Genomic DNA, 14739 nt, shown 5'->3' on the forward strand with positions numbered 1-14739 from the left:
CTTTTCTGTCTCTTGTGTTCTCCACTTCTGACATACAACACTGGGATCTGTACATGTTCCAGAACATTTTCAAGGTGTGCCTTTGTACTCTCAAGTTATGTGAGTGAGTCCAACAGGCGGGAACAGAGCTCTGCTGCAATTTGGGAATAGTCTTCTCACCCACAGAACAGCACAGGCACTGGGAAGAGCAGTAGAGCTCTGCTGGCCTGCACCTCTTAGTTGGCTTGCACACAGCAGTTCCCATTTTTATTTTGCAGCTTCCGTAATTAAGTTTGCTGCTTTGCAGATTAGTCTGTAAATTGGAAGACCAAGATTCTACAGAAACACAGGTTCTCCATAAGCACACTTAAAGACTGAAAATGTTCCTTCGCAAGGTCTTCTTAACAGCTGCAGTCCTGGCATAGCTGTTGTCACTAGAGCTATTTAGTTGGTGCTGAAAGACTGATGAATTGAATCAGTAATAACATATAAAATGTTGTGATTTTTGAATGTTTGAATGGGATATTTAGTGTGACGAAAGCGAAAAGACATCCTTGTATGCATGCCTTCATGAGCATGCATTTTTGTTGTTAGGGTTCAAAGGCTTTAGTAATATAATTCAGAGGAAATTTGTGTTTTTTTGTTTTCCTAACGTGATATGAAGACTGTGCTTCTCTCTTGGATGATATATAAATACAATTGATTCCCTTGGGGTTATTTTTTCATTGCTATTAGCTGTGGCCCTCTGGTCAGATCCAGTTTCTGAATACCTCGAGTTCCCCTGTGGTAGCAGGAATTTAAATGAATGATGTCACTTGCTCCTTCTGTGCCAGTGCTATTGTGTGGAACTACTGTATTCTGTAAAATGAGCTTCTTATTTTATCTTAGGTGGGGCTGCCCTTCTACAGTGCACACAATGCCTGTGGTTTAAGTCCATCGTACCGTTTATGTGTCATGTAGATGCACCTAGACTGGGGAGTCTCTGATTTTTAATATTGTTTTTAAGAATTTTTAAAACTCTTAAGGATAAAAGAAACACATTTGTAAATTATCTTGATAGACGATTGTGTGTACTTTCCTTAAGATGATTTGGTGGTTTGCAGTTTGCTCAGGATGAGAGTGACATTTTTGCCACAATTCCTGTTGTCAGATCTAATGGTAACAGGGTGTTTTTTCCAGTTCCCAGATTTTTCACTCAAGTGTGACGTTTGAAAAGGAGATAGTGCTTTTGAGTTGAACTGACTGCTTGTCTAAACTCATCATCACATGCTGGCAGTGGCCCAGTCATTGCTTAGTGCCAGCTTATCCTGTGAGCAGGAATACGGGCAGATAGCAGATCACCACATCACATCAGATATTGCTGCTAGTAAAAGCTATCAGAATGATTGGGTCAGAAAAACCCAATCTGTAGAAATGAAATACCCATGCTTATGGGAATGCAAGAGAGTTCTGTGCAGCATATAGAAAGCACTACTGCCTGAGGATCAAATGTTCCTTACACTCTTTCTTGCTTTCCTGCTCATCTATTGGGCAAGAGAGACGCAAAGGGTGTTACAGCTGTGTGAGTTGTTCCAGAGGGAAGGAACAGTGTGTTTTGACTGTGATGCAAATACTTCCCTTTTGATATCTGTTGTTATATTCCTGGAAAGATGTAATAGAAAATGATTTTCAAACCATGCTCTGTAATACCACGCAAAGGTGCAACCGTGCTGAAGGATATGAATAAAAACCAAGTACTTACATGAGGTTTAGGGTGGTCCAACTCGTTATATAAAATACTGTTTTTATATAAAAACTGTGACTGTTTTGATTGTTTTATAGGCTCCTATGGAATGTTTAGTTTCGTCTCTACTAAAATATTTTGGGGCAGAAGTAAGACTGCTTTAGTAGGCAGTCTTTTAAGTGTGGAAAACACTTAAAATTCAGTCTATTGAGCCAGCACTTACAGTATCTTTACTCAGTAAATGGTGGTGCATAACCAAACTAGGTTTAATCTAGCTAGCATGGAGTTCAACAATCATATAAATACAGCACTGTAGGTTTTAGTGAGGGTTCATAAACTTAATATGTATTTTATGTAGGGTTTTCTGCAGGTTTGTACAGTCATTGATGAAGTGTGGGCTGCTGAGTCTGTATTACTCCTGTTGGTGTTTCTAGCTAAATAAAAGTTAATGTGAGTGTGCCCACTACACTGGAACCAGCTCTTGTGGCAGAGGCACCTGCACAGAGGCTGCAGTGGTGTCATAGTACAGACTGGGTTAGAGGCCAGAGATGAATGTAATTTATGACCTACATGTGTTGCTAACTAGTAATGGAGAATTTTATCTCAAGTCACTGGGCAAAGCATGTAACTTCTTGGACCTTGAAAAGGAAGCTTTAAGGTAGATCTCTATAGTTAAGTAGTTGAAAGTGTCTTGACTGTTGATTTCCAGTTTACTACTATCTTGCTAGTCCTGCAGAACACCTTATAGACAGGGTGCTTCTGTAACTCAGCAGCACCACTTCAAGAGGAAGGGTGGGGTTGTTGAAGGGCACTGATACAGTAGAGTTGGGACCAAGACATTTTTTAAAACTCAGCTTGTGCTGCAACACTTCATTGAAATAGTTTCCCTCAGAAGGCATCTGTGACTGCATTTCCTGTTCCAATCTCTCACCCCGGGGCAATAATCAGTAAAGTCCCAGCAGTCTGGAATGTCTGTGAGCTTTGCAAAGGTCTAATGATAATCTAAGGCCAGGGCAGAGCACAGGACAGTGTTGGTGGCTCACAAGGGCTGTGCACAATGTGACCTCGGTGCTTCTGCAGCCGTGGCACTACGGGCTGTTTTAGCAGGAATGAGATTTTACAGTCACTCACAGACATGTCTCATGTGGAACTGGGCACACACAGCTTCTATTTTCAAAGTCATACTGGGTAATATGTGGTGTTTGAGATGTTATTAAATTTGCTTGCTGAGTTGCACCAGTTTCCAAGCACGGCACTTCTCTCGTCTCTAGCCAGCTGAAAAGCACCATCCCTTCTTCCGACCTGATGCTGGGGTCAATACTAGCAGGGACTTCAACACTTCTGGTGTGGTTTACTCTCATGGAAGTGAAATGTAAGAACAACTAAGGAAAAAACCTAAAAACTTCTTACATGTGTCTCTCTGTTCACTTTCTTTTGCTTTCAACTACGTATTCCCTGGTAATAACTTTAAATTAATTAAAGTATCAAGCCATAAGCATAAAGTATCTATGATTGTCTTTTGATCCTCAGACCACTGTTTTTTGAGGGAAAAGCTAAATACAGGACCTAATATAAAGCATATGAGAACTGGAAACAAACCCTGTTGTCATCAGGCAGAGTTAGATAAAGGTTAGACAAGACCCTTTTTGGGAAATTCCAGATGGTCTATGGAAAAGTCTTTTCACTGAGGTACTCACAGTAAAGATTCAACACCTTCCACTCTGCTTAAAACTATATACTCCTGAAACTCATTCCACCATTTTTCTCCTTAATGAATAGAAGTAGATTTCTCTGAAGACAAGGAAGAACTTCCTACTGCTGGTTTTGTATGGAAGACTTAAATTTTATTGAATTGGGCAACTATCCTAAAATGCATAGCTTACATACATTTGTTCTGTACTATTCAAGGCTTTCACAGTCCAGCCTTTTGTGTTTTTCTCTACACAGGTTAGCAGAGCATGGAAACAGGTTCTTATTAACCTTCTGTCAGGTACTGCAGGAATAAGAGCAAGCAAAAGGACAGAAATTCTAGCAATTCTCCTGAATTATACGACCAGACAAAGTCAGGGTGGGTGTTTTCCTGCAGGTCAGTAGTTTGAAAAACTAGGCAAAGTTCACAGCACAGAGGGGAAAAAAATAACAACAAACAAACAAACAAAAAAAGGAAAGTATGAATGCTGAGTTTTAGAGAGACATAGCTCAAGGAACTAACACCTTTTTAATAAGCCTTTAATCTGACATGCAGCTTTCTACCACAGAAATTGAATGTCCTTTCCAAGCAATGTATTTTCCTCCCCGTCAAATCTGTGCCAACACAATGGTAAACACAGTGAATGCAAGTCAAAAAGAATGAAAATATCCATTATTACAATGAAATTATTGGAGAAGAGAAAGTGAATGCTTCATATTTCAGACAAATAATAGGAGGGGACTAGGTGAAACTGTAAACAAATACGGGAAATATTTTGCTTTTCATTAATGATAGTGTGACTATCAAGAATCATGTTTTTCAGCCTCTACTGACAATTAATTTCTTCACCCACACTTTCAATTATATGTAAAATGAGGTAGCTAATCATTTTGAAAGACAGGTAACTATGTATTTTTAATTTATGTTGCCACAAGGGGGTCACACAATCCCTTATTGCAGTAAAACACAAAGCGTGTTCTTGGCATGGGTTACATTTTTCACATCAGACAGCAGCTGATGGCACTATTATTGCAGAGTGTGCTTTAAATGGTCTGCAGCTATGGAAAGTTACTTTTTTGTCTGCCTTGTCCCCAAGGGAATGTTTTGTTTCAGAGTCTGCATATGCCTTTGAAAATGTACTTTCAGCAATATAATAGCTGGAATAGTGTTATTCATCCTTGGACAGAAGGATTCTGCTCCAAAACTGTTACCCGAATTTAACAGGCTATGTTGCATGTGGTTTCAAGTGAAAGCCATTCAGTTTTACAGTAATTAGAAAGTGAAGTCTAAAGAAATAGCTGCTCTTTAAAACAACCTTCCAAACCTCACTCACAGAGGGTCTGCTACTTGTTGACATTCAAGTCAAGGCAAAATTATTTGCGCTTCCTTTGGCACAGAAGTTAATCCTCCTGCATCGTTTGCATGGGAAGGCAGCCAGATCCAAAGCCTAGACAAAACTCCAGGAGTATCCCTGGAGCAGAGGGTTTGCAGGACTCCTGGCCCTGCGCCTTTCTCAGCAACACCATAAATCTTCTGGAAGCCATTAACATAGGGGGGTGGCTGAGGCTGATCTTTGCCGCTTCTATTTCCTATCTCATTGCAGTCTTTCAGCCAGAAGATGTGTCTGCCAAGGTGTACATAGAGGGAGCTGGTGTAGTTCCAGGAGCGAGTTTGCGCTATTGAATTCTGTCAGCCCTGCAGCTTCACTCAGATAAAAATGTTAGTGAAGTCAATAAGCTTGCAAGGACTTGCAAAAAGCTGTGTGATTTGTTGTTTGGTTTTGTTTAAGGATGAGGCAGGTTTTAGGACAATATTCGAATAGGACCAGCATTGATTATTTTTCAGGTAACAGTAGAAAAATTGCATCATGTGCAGAAATTAACTCTTAAACCCATCATAGCTGGTTTTATTTTTAGGCTTTTAAGGAGCACACTTGAACCTAACACAGCTGAAAGATTTCCCACTGAGTTTGTGTGCATAGGCTCAGATCCTTAATATCTGAGAAGAGAATCAAGAGGAAGACATACTTATTTGAAAGAGAATTAAACATGAATATCTTTCTTCCTGGAGGTAAATTATTTTTTTCTGGACTTTCTTCTCCATGACTTATGGCCATGTGCAAATTTTCACTTCTGTGTGTGTTTCAGTTATTAATGGCAGGATCAAGGACATCAGAGAAACCCATACTGTCAATTTGTATTTCCATTTCAGCCCTCTCAGTTGTCAGTGGAAGCTGAGAGTTTTATCTATATTTTAATGTGGCAGGCTAATACCCCTGAAACCAAGTGACCACCCAGAATCTCTTACAAGAGCAATACACTCATTAAAGATTGTTAATAGACCAAAGCAGCAGTTGCTTTCCAGGTCAAGGTCACCAGAGGCTAAATTGTTTGAAGTTTGATTCCACGTAGCCTGAGAACAGGAAAAGTCTATAATTATGTCTGTTTAGATCCCTGTCCTTTTGCCATTGTGGGTGCAGTGTGGAAACCTGGAGTCCTAATAGAAATGAAGGATTTTTCAGCTCGGTCGAGGTCAGTGTTTACAGGATGAGCTTTGTAATTAAAATTCAAATCATAGTTCTAGTCTAATATTTTATATATATATATAAATTTTGTCAAATTCTTGGTTTCCACCTGAATTATGTCTTCATCTCTCTCATCTTTGACCATTTATGTTTTCTATGTTACACTGCTCCCATGGTGCAGAAATCCCCTCACCTGTGCAAACTTGTTCCTGCTGATTTCTGTGAGGCCTTAGCATCTCACTAAGTTTTGTTAGATGCCAGTTCTGTTTGTTCTGCAACTATTTCTAAGATAAATGGAATGGTTTATTAACATTGATGTGCATGTAAGCACTTATAACCTTGCACCACATCTCATGTTTTGTAATGGTGAAGAGCACAGTGAAAGTGTGTTAGGGAACACTCTGGGCTGGAATAGTAGCATTTCATAGCCATTTAATGCTGACAGAAATTGATACACAGGTTTTTTTTCTTTAGTGTGCAAAGTACCTGCCTCAGTTACATCTCTGCGTCTTCCATGGCACCAGAACATTCATAATACATGACACCAAGTCCTGAACTTGGCCTAGAAATTGAGAAGCAGTTTAAATTTTTTCTTGCTTGTGATTTTGCCAGTACAGTTAGATATAGTTTTATTGAGACATTTGCTCTCCAAAATACAAACCACCTTTTTTTGGTTCTCCAAGTGTTCATTTAAAACAGACAGTTTAGCTCATACACCATGATGGCTTCCTGAACAATGGAAATATACTTCCCTAACAGATCTCCTATTCATTTATCCTTCCCAAAGTATTTTACATAGATAATTAACATGGGGTAATTAGAAGTATCTTCAGTCTGTGTAATTGTACAGTCTATAATTTTTCATAGTAATGTGATTCATTTTATCTGAAGTTGTTCAACACATATCTTTGTAACAATTTAATTTGCATGCCTGGTTGGTACCGCCTTCCCTCGGTTGCCTTCATTTTGTGAGATGCTCAATTAGTCACAAGGCTAAAGAGACAGATTCAGGCAGATTCACAGCTTTGAGTACCCTTTGCTCACTCACATCCTTTGTAGGACTTAGAAAACACACTATCCTTAGGGCTAAACCTCCAGCATAGCAACACAACCTTCAATTTATAGATAGCACACCAAAAGGGAGCAATTCCATGGCCATTACTTCCTAGGAAAAGGAGGCAAGCATCCGTGAAGATGGAGGGATCTGTTAACCATGTGTATCTTTTTCCACAGCTTTACAGAAAGCTCAGGATATTGACATTTCTGTTCTCCCCATCATGTGCTTCTGTGCATTCTCTGGAAAAACCCTGCCTCTCACCACCCCTGCTAAGATTGGGTCTGCTTGCTCTGGGCCACAAAGCTCAAAGGTCTAAAGCCATAACTGCATAAAATTCAGAATCCGTGTAAGAAAAATAAAACTTAGCAGAGCTTGGCAGTAATGTACAATGCTTTAGTCATGGGGTCAAAAATCACTTTTGATTTTATTTTTGGTAACTCATTGCGATGAACTGTGTTACCCAAAGAGAAGAAAGGTCCATTCATGCATGTGAAAACAAAACTGTTTCAGCCGTGACTTTCTAAAAATGTCTTATATTCTGTGCCAGCTCCTGCATATGAGATGATTCCCCAGGCCTTTCATACTCATGAATCATTTCAGTAAACCTTATTCTTTCTGGCTTTATTTGATTTTTCTTTCTTAGGATGTATCATAGTAGATAAATGTGCCATTCTTTGTCCAGTGATCATTTCCTCTCTGCTTTAGAAAATCTTTGAATTTGGTTTTCTCTTCCATTAGATCGTGTAGTGAAGCATTTGGATCCTTCTTAAGCATCATAATTACATCTTTTCAAAGTTTCTCCATCACATTATCTCCTACACACACGTGTTTCTTTCCATGTTATTGCTAATCCACTGTATCTGAATGACCAAAGCTTAAAGTGTCAATGAAGGAGGTGTTGCGGAGGATTGAGAGGAACAGTAGCCAAGAAACTAGCTAGACTTCCACTAAAAAGGAAGAGACTGAAATACCAGCCTCCAGTGTAGAAAGAGAGACATCTCTCGTGGAGATCTTAAATGTTTGCAGGGAAAAAAGATTGGTTTTTGTTTATTTGTCATCTCTGTCAGCCTCTTGGCAACTAGATGTCCTTCATTTTGTTTATAACAGCTCATGACTATTCTGACAAAGACTGGAGACATAATTAAGAATAAAATATAAGGTTCTTTTTTATAGTGCATTTTGTCCACAAGAAGGGATGCCATGGACTGAACATCCTAAGGCTGCCTATGATGAGTTTTATAAAAAATCTGTGGCATGGACAAGAAGCAGACTGAGCACATTGTTTCTTTGGCTTTCTCTTCCTTTTGGCAAGGGCTGTGTGAAATTTTCACTTGATAGAGATCCAACAAAAGGTGAGCATTTTTGCTAATTTGCTACCATTTGCTAGTGATTAACAAAAAGGTAAATGTAAGCGGCTGAAGTGTTCATTTCCCAAGCCAGATTGGGTGGCTTTACTAAATCAGAGGACTGCATTTTTGTGAGGTCTACAATGTGGACAGAGTTTAATAGAACTTTTTACTCTCAAGTGCTGATAATACTTCTGACAGAGTCCAGAAACAAATTCAGAACATGTTTTGATGCAACGTCACCACCACCAAAATAACCCAAACTTCCAACAGAATGCATCTGAGTGGCACTGTGACTTACACACCCATGACTGTCAACAGATTTGAGTCAAATTTCATTCTCAGTTACTCAGCTGAACTTAGAGATTTGGTATACACCCGTTTGGACCCGTTCCTGCCAGCAGTCTCTCCCAGTTCCAGAAACACACAGTTATAATTTCCTCTTGTTGTAGGGAGACTTCAGGTTGTGGATGCGGGGCCATTTTTAGGGACTGAATCTGTAGCAATCAGCTGACTACTTTCTGATCCTTTCATTGATATAACAGTCCAATGCACATGGCATCACATCCACATGACAAATCTGGAACAGAGCTGGCTTCCCTGCTATCATTAACTTTGGTTCATCACGATGCTTCAGCAACCTGCCAAGCGCTCCAGTAGTAATGAGATAAATATAACCGGCTGAAGCAACAACACGAGTGTAAGCAGCAACTTTATCTTACCATTTCAACTTTGCACTTGGAAAAAAGAATCATTGTTCTGAACAACTATCACGGCAGTTGCTGATATTAGCCTGAGCTGTTGATGGTGACAAGGTTGCCAAAGGAGACTTACAACGTCCCAGTGGATTCACGTTTTATATACGTCAGCTTGTAAATGGTCAGAACTTCCTCTTGGCGTTACAAGGGATCAGCAGTAAAGAAGCTACATAAGCCAAATTCTCTCTTGTTGTAATTGATGCAATTGACTTTTCAGACAGCCTGGCCCCGATTACACATTTAATGCTTTCAGCACTGGGGTTTTTTTTGTTCATTTCAGTGGAAAGGCTTTCTCTGGTTTGCCCAGGATTTATATGGATATAAATGTACAAAGGATACCAAATCTGGTTCCTGAAAGTGACCATCAAAGAGCTCAGTACTGCAGAAGAAGGGCTAAAATTTTATCTCATCTACACTGTTGTAAACCCAAATTAATACCAACAAATCAAAATAATTTAACTTGACAGGAAACTATGATACCTAATACAGAATGTATATATCCTTCAGCATCCACTGTGATAAATCTGTGCTAGCAAACAGTCCACCTGTATTGATGAGACACTCACTTCCCCCTTTAGTATACAGGGGAAGGAGGAACAACCAAAAAACCTGGTTCTAACAAAAGAGTACAGGAAACACACCTGCAAAGCAAAGGGAAGTGAGTGAGGGTAGATTACAGTCATTGTCCAGCTTGAGCAATTCTACTGACTTCACTAGTGGAACTGAGAGCAAAATGTGTCCACTATATCTTTAAGAGGCCAGCAGCCTTAGAACAGCAAATGAACCTTAGTCTGCAGTCTGTATTTTAAATCAGTCTGACTGTTTAACATATTTCCTCTGAGAGTGCAGCTGCACATAGTGTGGGTGTATCTGTGCTTCTCGTTACTCCTTCAAGGATGACACCTCCTATGCTATGCTTGCTACTGTTGTACATTAATCTGCTTTAGAGTTTTATGTCAAATACTTTTTTGAAATCCAAGTAGATTATGTCCATTAATCACTTTGCCCAGTCTGTGTTCCTTGTGATCTCATCTCTTATTAATATCTTTAGGATCTTGCCTACCACCAAGGTCAAACTGGTCTATAATTTCCTAGCTCTACTCCTGGCCTTTTTAAAGAGGGTTATGTTTGTGTAACTATGTCCTTCAGTAGCTGCTGCCTTTTCAGAAGGCTGTGAAGAATCTTTCACCTGGTTTGTACGGTTTTGATTTCTAAAGTTTTCTAGAAATCCTGAAAATGTTTCTTTGTTTTAGTTGTGTTAGTTTGCCCTAGTGGTGCTTAGGGGTATGTCTGGACTATTCAGTCCTAGAATCTTTGAACATTTGGTATCACTTCATCTTCTTATATAGAAAGTAGCTCACTTTATTTTTCATTTATCTCTTTATAGTGCAAGCTTTCTAATTGCAAATTGAAATGTCTTCATCTTTTTTTTTTCACTTTTGTGAACATAGCGATTCTTTTTGCTGTCAAAGTGTGGGCAATATACAGGATTGCTTGGGCCACACAAATGTTCTTGATTAGATTCTATTTTTCATGGGTGAAAATCCAAAAGAATTCCTAGGAAAGCAGTAAAACTTTTACTAATCCACTGAGGTCATAATCATGCCTGCCTGGCTCTCATTGTATCTTGTCTTCTCTGTATATATCTTCCTAAATATCCTGTATATATTCTCTTTTATATGTATATATATAAGTAAGAAAGAAGGGTTTTGGAGGGAGGACCATTTTATTTTGTAGCCTTGAACATGTCCAAGCGTAGTAATGGAATTTAATAAACAAAATGAAAGAGAAATCACGGAACAGTAAAGAGTGATATACAGATTACAGGCTAAAGACTTCTGATGAAGAAAAATTAACAGACAGAAGTAATGTTTTAGTACATTCTGCAGGTAAAGACTTTGTCCAGATTGAAGTAATTACAGTTGTGTGGATGAAAATGATCTCTAGAAAGTTAATTAAATAAATAACATCCTCGCCAGTGGCTTTAACAGAAATCTAAATAGACAAATAGACTTATCAGCAGCAAGTACCATACCTTTGATAATTAGAACAAATGCCTTTGGTGTGGCTTGGCAACAGTAATGAGACACAGAAAGAAGTTTTGACTTCCTTTTGTCAAGTGTATGTGTGACATGAGAGTAAGCAGGAGATTTCACTGGAAATTCTAGTTAGGAGTCCTTCAAGAGAACGTTAAAATACGTTAAAAAATAAATCATGGGAATTTGTTTTTTTGATTTTGAAGGCAAACCTCTTGCTGCTTTAAAGTTTTCCTACCCTGATAATTTAAATCAGTGATATGACTAGAAACATGTTTTCCTTGTTTTTGGTTTGGATTCTCTGTCTGAGTGAGATTGCCCATTCATTCTCTATGCAGAGCAGTGCAGATGAGAGCACAGAACATGCCACGTACATGGTGTCAGCATTCTCAGCATGTAGCATAGCTTCAAAGGCATGTCACAAATTAAGATCATGTTTAAGGTACTGTTGTCTTTGCTGATGCTTATGAAATTTGCCACTAGTGTTACAGCTTTCTTTGTTTTTTTGTTTTAGAGCCCAGCCTCTCCTGAAGGAGTTTACATACGTGACTTGGTTAAGGATGCAGCATAATGGATGTACCTTTTGAAAAAAAAAACTTTTTTTACCAGCAGTAATTAGCAGCATGACGTGAGAGGGACCATGAGTGGTGTTCCCAGTCCTTCCAGGGAGAGGGAAAGGTCTGGGCACAAATAGATGCCTTCAGTGGATTGACACTTTGTGCATGGCTGGTATTGCAGACAGGAGTTTGGCTCCTGCACATGCACAATTAGGAGGAGCAAGGACTTTAAAGCAGGAGCAAGGCCCACCTGACAAGGTGTGGCAAAATGAGTGCCTTTGGGAGTCTTCAAACAACCAACAGGTTGTAGGTAAGCTGATGAAAGTTAAAGAGAAGTTAAGGCACAAGGAGCAGTGGGGAAGTGACAGCACAGTGGGGAGTGTCTGGCACGTCTCTGTGACGGGGCTCATTTCAAGTGCCCGCAGGCCAACACCTCCTGCAAATAAAGACAAGAAATTAGAAGTCTATGCACAGTTGGAAAGCTGGGCCTTCTTTGGGACACAATGTGGTGAGATAGTTTATAGGACTGGAGTGCTGCATAGGTGGGTATAGGATCTTCAGGAAAGACAAGCTAGGAAGCAATGAGGAAGGCTGTGCAAGGGGATGGCTGGTGATGGACTCATTGGGAGCTCATTGATAATACTCAGAGGATGTTTTCACTGGCAGGGTGGTCAAGCACTGGAACAGATGACCTGAAGAGTGGTGGGATCTCCAACAAGAATGTACTGGACAAAACATTTTTGAACATGCTTCAAGCAGGGGCTTGGACCAGGATGACCTCCAGAAAGTCAGTCCAGTATAAGTTATTCTATGATCTTGTGGAGAGCAAGCATACAGTGTTTAACCTCCTGATACTCCATGTTTAGACTGATTTCAGAGAGATCACACACTTACTTTAGCTGAAGAATTAGTAAGAACCAACCATACCAAAAATTAAACCTAAAATCCTTTTTTTTCTGCTTAAAGAGTAGCTATATTTTTTTTCCTTCCCTTTACACAAATACAAATAACCACCTGGAAAGAGGGCATAAACAGAAATTTATGTATTCACATAGTATTCACTGGAGGAGCAGAAAGAGGGGGTTAAAACCCTCACACTGAGCAAGGATAACACAATAAAATCAGTGAGTTCCAAGAGCTGTTCTAACATTGCACCCGTCAGAGGGCAGCAGAACCTGCAGAACAGGCTGCTTCCTTACTTTTAATTTCACATTCAGGAAGAGCCAGAAAAGAAAAGAAACACTTTAGAAAAAGAAACACTTTAGAAACACTTCTGGTAAAAGCTAGCTTGATGCCTAATTTTAATAACCTTGAAGTGGTCTAATATAATTCTGAGCACAGCAATTTTCAACAAAGCGATGTACCTCAAATTACCTGTTGGTGAGAACAGCTATTCTGCATATATTGTGGTAGAAGAAAACCAGACTGTTTAGGAAATTAATGTTTGGTAGCATGGAATTTTGGATGAATGTTTTCAAATAAGAAACAGAAAAATGTATTGCAATTTGCTACAGGGATATAGAGCTTTGTAGCAATATTTTATTCAAATAACACCTCGTAGAAAACAAAAGGGTTATTCCCTAATTTACAGCAATGTAGGGATTTCCCACACTAATGCATTTTCAGAGATTGTATCCACAGTAATAAATGAATGACACTCAGCAACAATGAAAAGCTAGAATTAACATGGGATACAGAGAAGATAGTCAGCATAATGATCTCTCTAAACGTCTACTGTGTCATACAGAAGGATTGAAATTAATGGCAATAGTTTTTATCTGTAGATGACACCTTGAATTATGTTGGGAGTAGCAAGTGAGTATAAATAAAGGATGCATTTTTCTCTCTCCTTATAAGTTATTAACAGTATTTTGAAGTGCTTCATGTAATTGTTGGAAAGTAAATAAATCCACGAAGGTTACACTGAAATAAACAATAAAAGTATTTATTTGAGTAAAATGTTGTTACTATGCCAAAGGAGGACCCTTGCAGAAAGGGATGGAAACAGGAGCAGAACCCACTTTCCATACCTCTGTGGATTACACAGACATTTGGACACCTAGTTTATCCATTTATTGGAAATTCATGCAAAGTCTCACTCAAATCTCATCTGCTTTCCCATTCAAAGAATTTTCAGTGTATAATATAATACATACAGGCTGAGTCCTGGTAATGGCACAGAAGACTGTTCAGGCAGCTCAAAAACATGGAAACCAGTGAGTTGAAATCATTCAAGCAGCCTGCTCTTCACTTCTTCCCCCAAGCAAAACCACAAATCAGAGCTCAAGGAGAAAAAAGCAAGAGATCCTTCCTCTGAGACAAAAAAGATCTGTTTGCAGAGGGTTTCCAGTCCATCCTGCTTCAGGAGTATGCAGCACACTCGTGGCTTAGCTGACCTTGTTTCTTTTGAATATCACATCCATCACTGTAAAGCCTTGCATGCTCTTTGCGTTGGATCAGGCAGGTGAATTCACCCTTCCATCAAAGACACATCGCAGTGATCTCTCAAACTAAGAAAAATGCAGAATATTTTGACAAGGGGCAAGGTTTTGGTGAAAAAACCACTAAGGCATGCCAACTGTAGAGTTTCTGAATTGAGCTTTTTCTTTGGATTTTTTTTTAAATATATATTGAGAATGTGTAATACTTGGGGTTGAGGCAGAAGTGCATCTAAACCCAATTTAGCAGAAACTGGATTTCCACAAGAAATGCTATTAATTCTTACAGAAGCTGTCCAGATTCTGTGAATTTAGAGGGAGGGAGATTTCTGCGTGTGGGGATTTTGCTTCTGGTGAAAGGCAGGAGCTGTCAGTTCGCTCTTCCATCTGACTGCTTACATCAGTGAGAACTAGGTGACAATTGACCTTGTTAACCATAAAAGCAAGATCCACTTCAAAGACAGCTGCCAATAAACAGTTAATTCAGTTTGGCTGATGCTTTTTTGCCTCACACAGTGGTACATCACACTGCTTTGAATATTTATTGCCTTCATTTTCAGCCCTGAATAAATGAATACACCAGTTTTCACTCTCTGTAATTCATGTAATTACCTTTGTCATTTGCATAAGA

At 39.2% G+C, this 14739-nt stretch overlaps 1 long non-coding RNA gene across 1 annotated transcript; it reads left to right on the forward strand.

The window, feature by feature from the left end:
- The first annotated feature begins 10160 nt into the window (after window positions 1–10160).
- Window positions 10161–14268, forward strand: LOC135410264 (uncharacterized). The gene is made up of 3 exons (XR_010428590.1): window positions 10161–10269; window positions 11628–11980; window positions 12337–14268. It is a non-coding gene; the product is annotated as an uncharacterized LOC135410264 (long non-coding RNA).
- The last annotated feature ends 471 nt before the right edge of the window (window positions 14269–14739 follow it).

Source organism: Pseudopipra pipra, chromosome 2 (assembly GCF_036250125.1).
Source record: "Pseudopipra pipra isolate bDixPip1 chromosome 2, bDixPip1.hap1, whole genome shotgun sequence".
NCBI classification, from domain to species: Eukaryota; Metazoa; Chordata; class Aves; order Passeriformes; family Pipridae; genus Pseudopipra; species Pseudopipra pipra.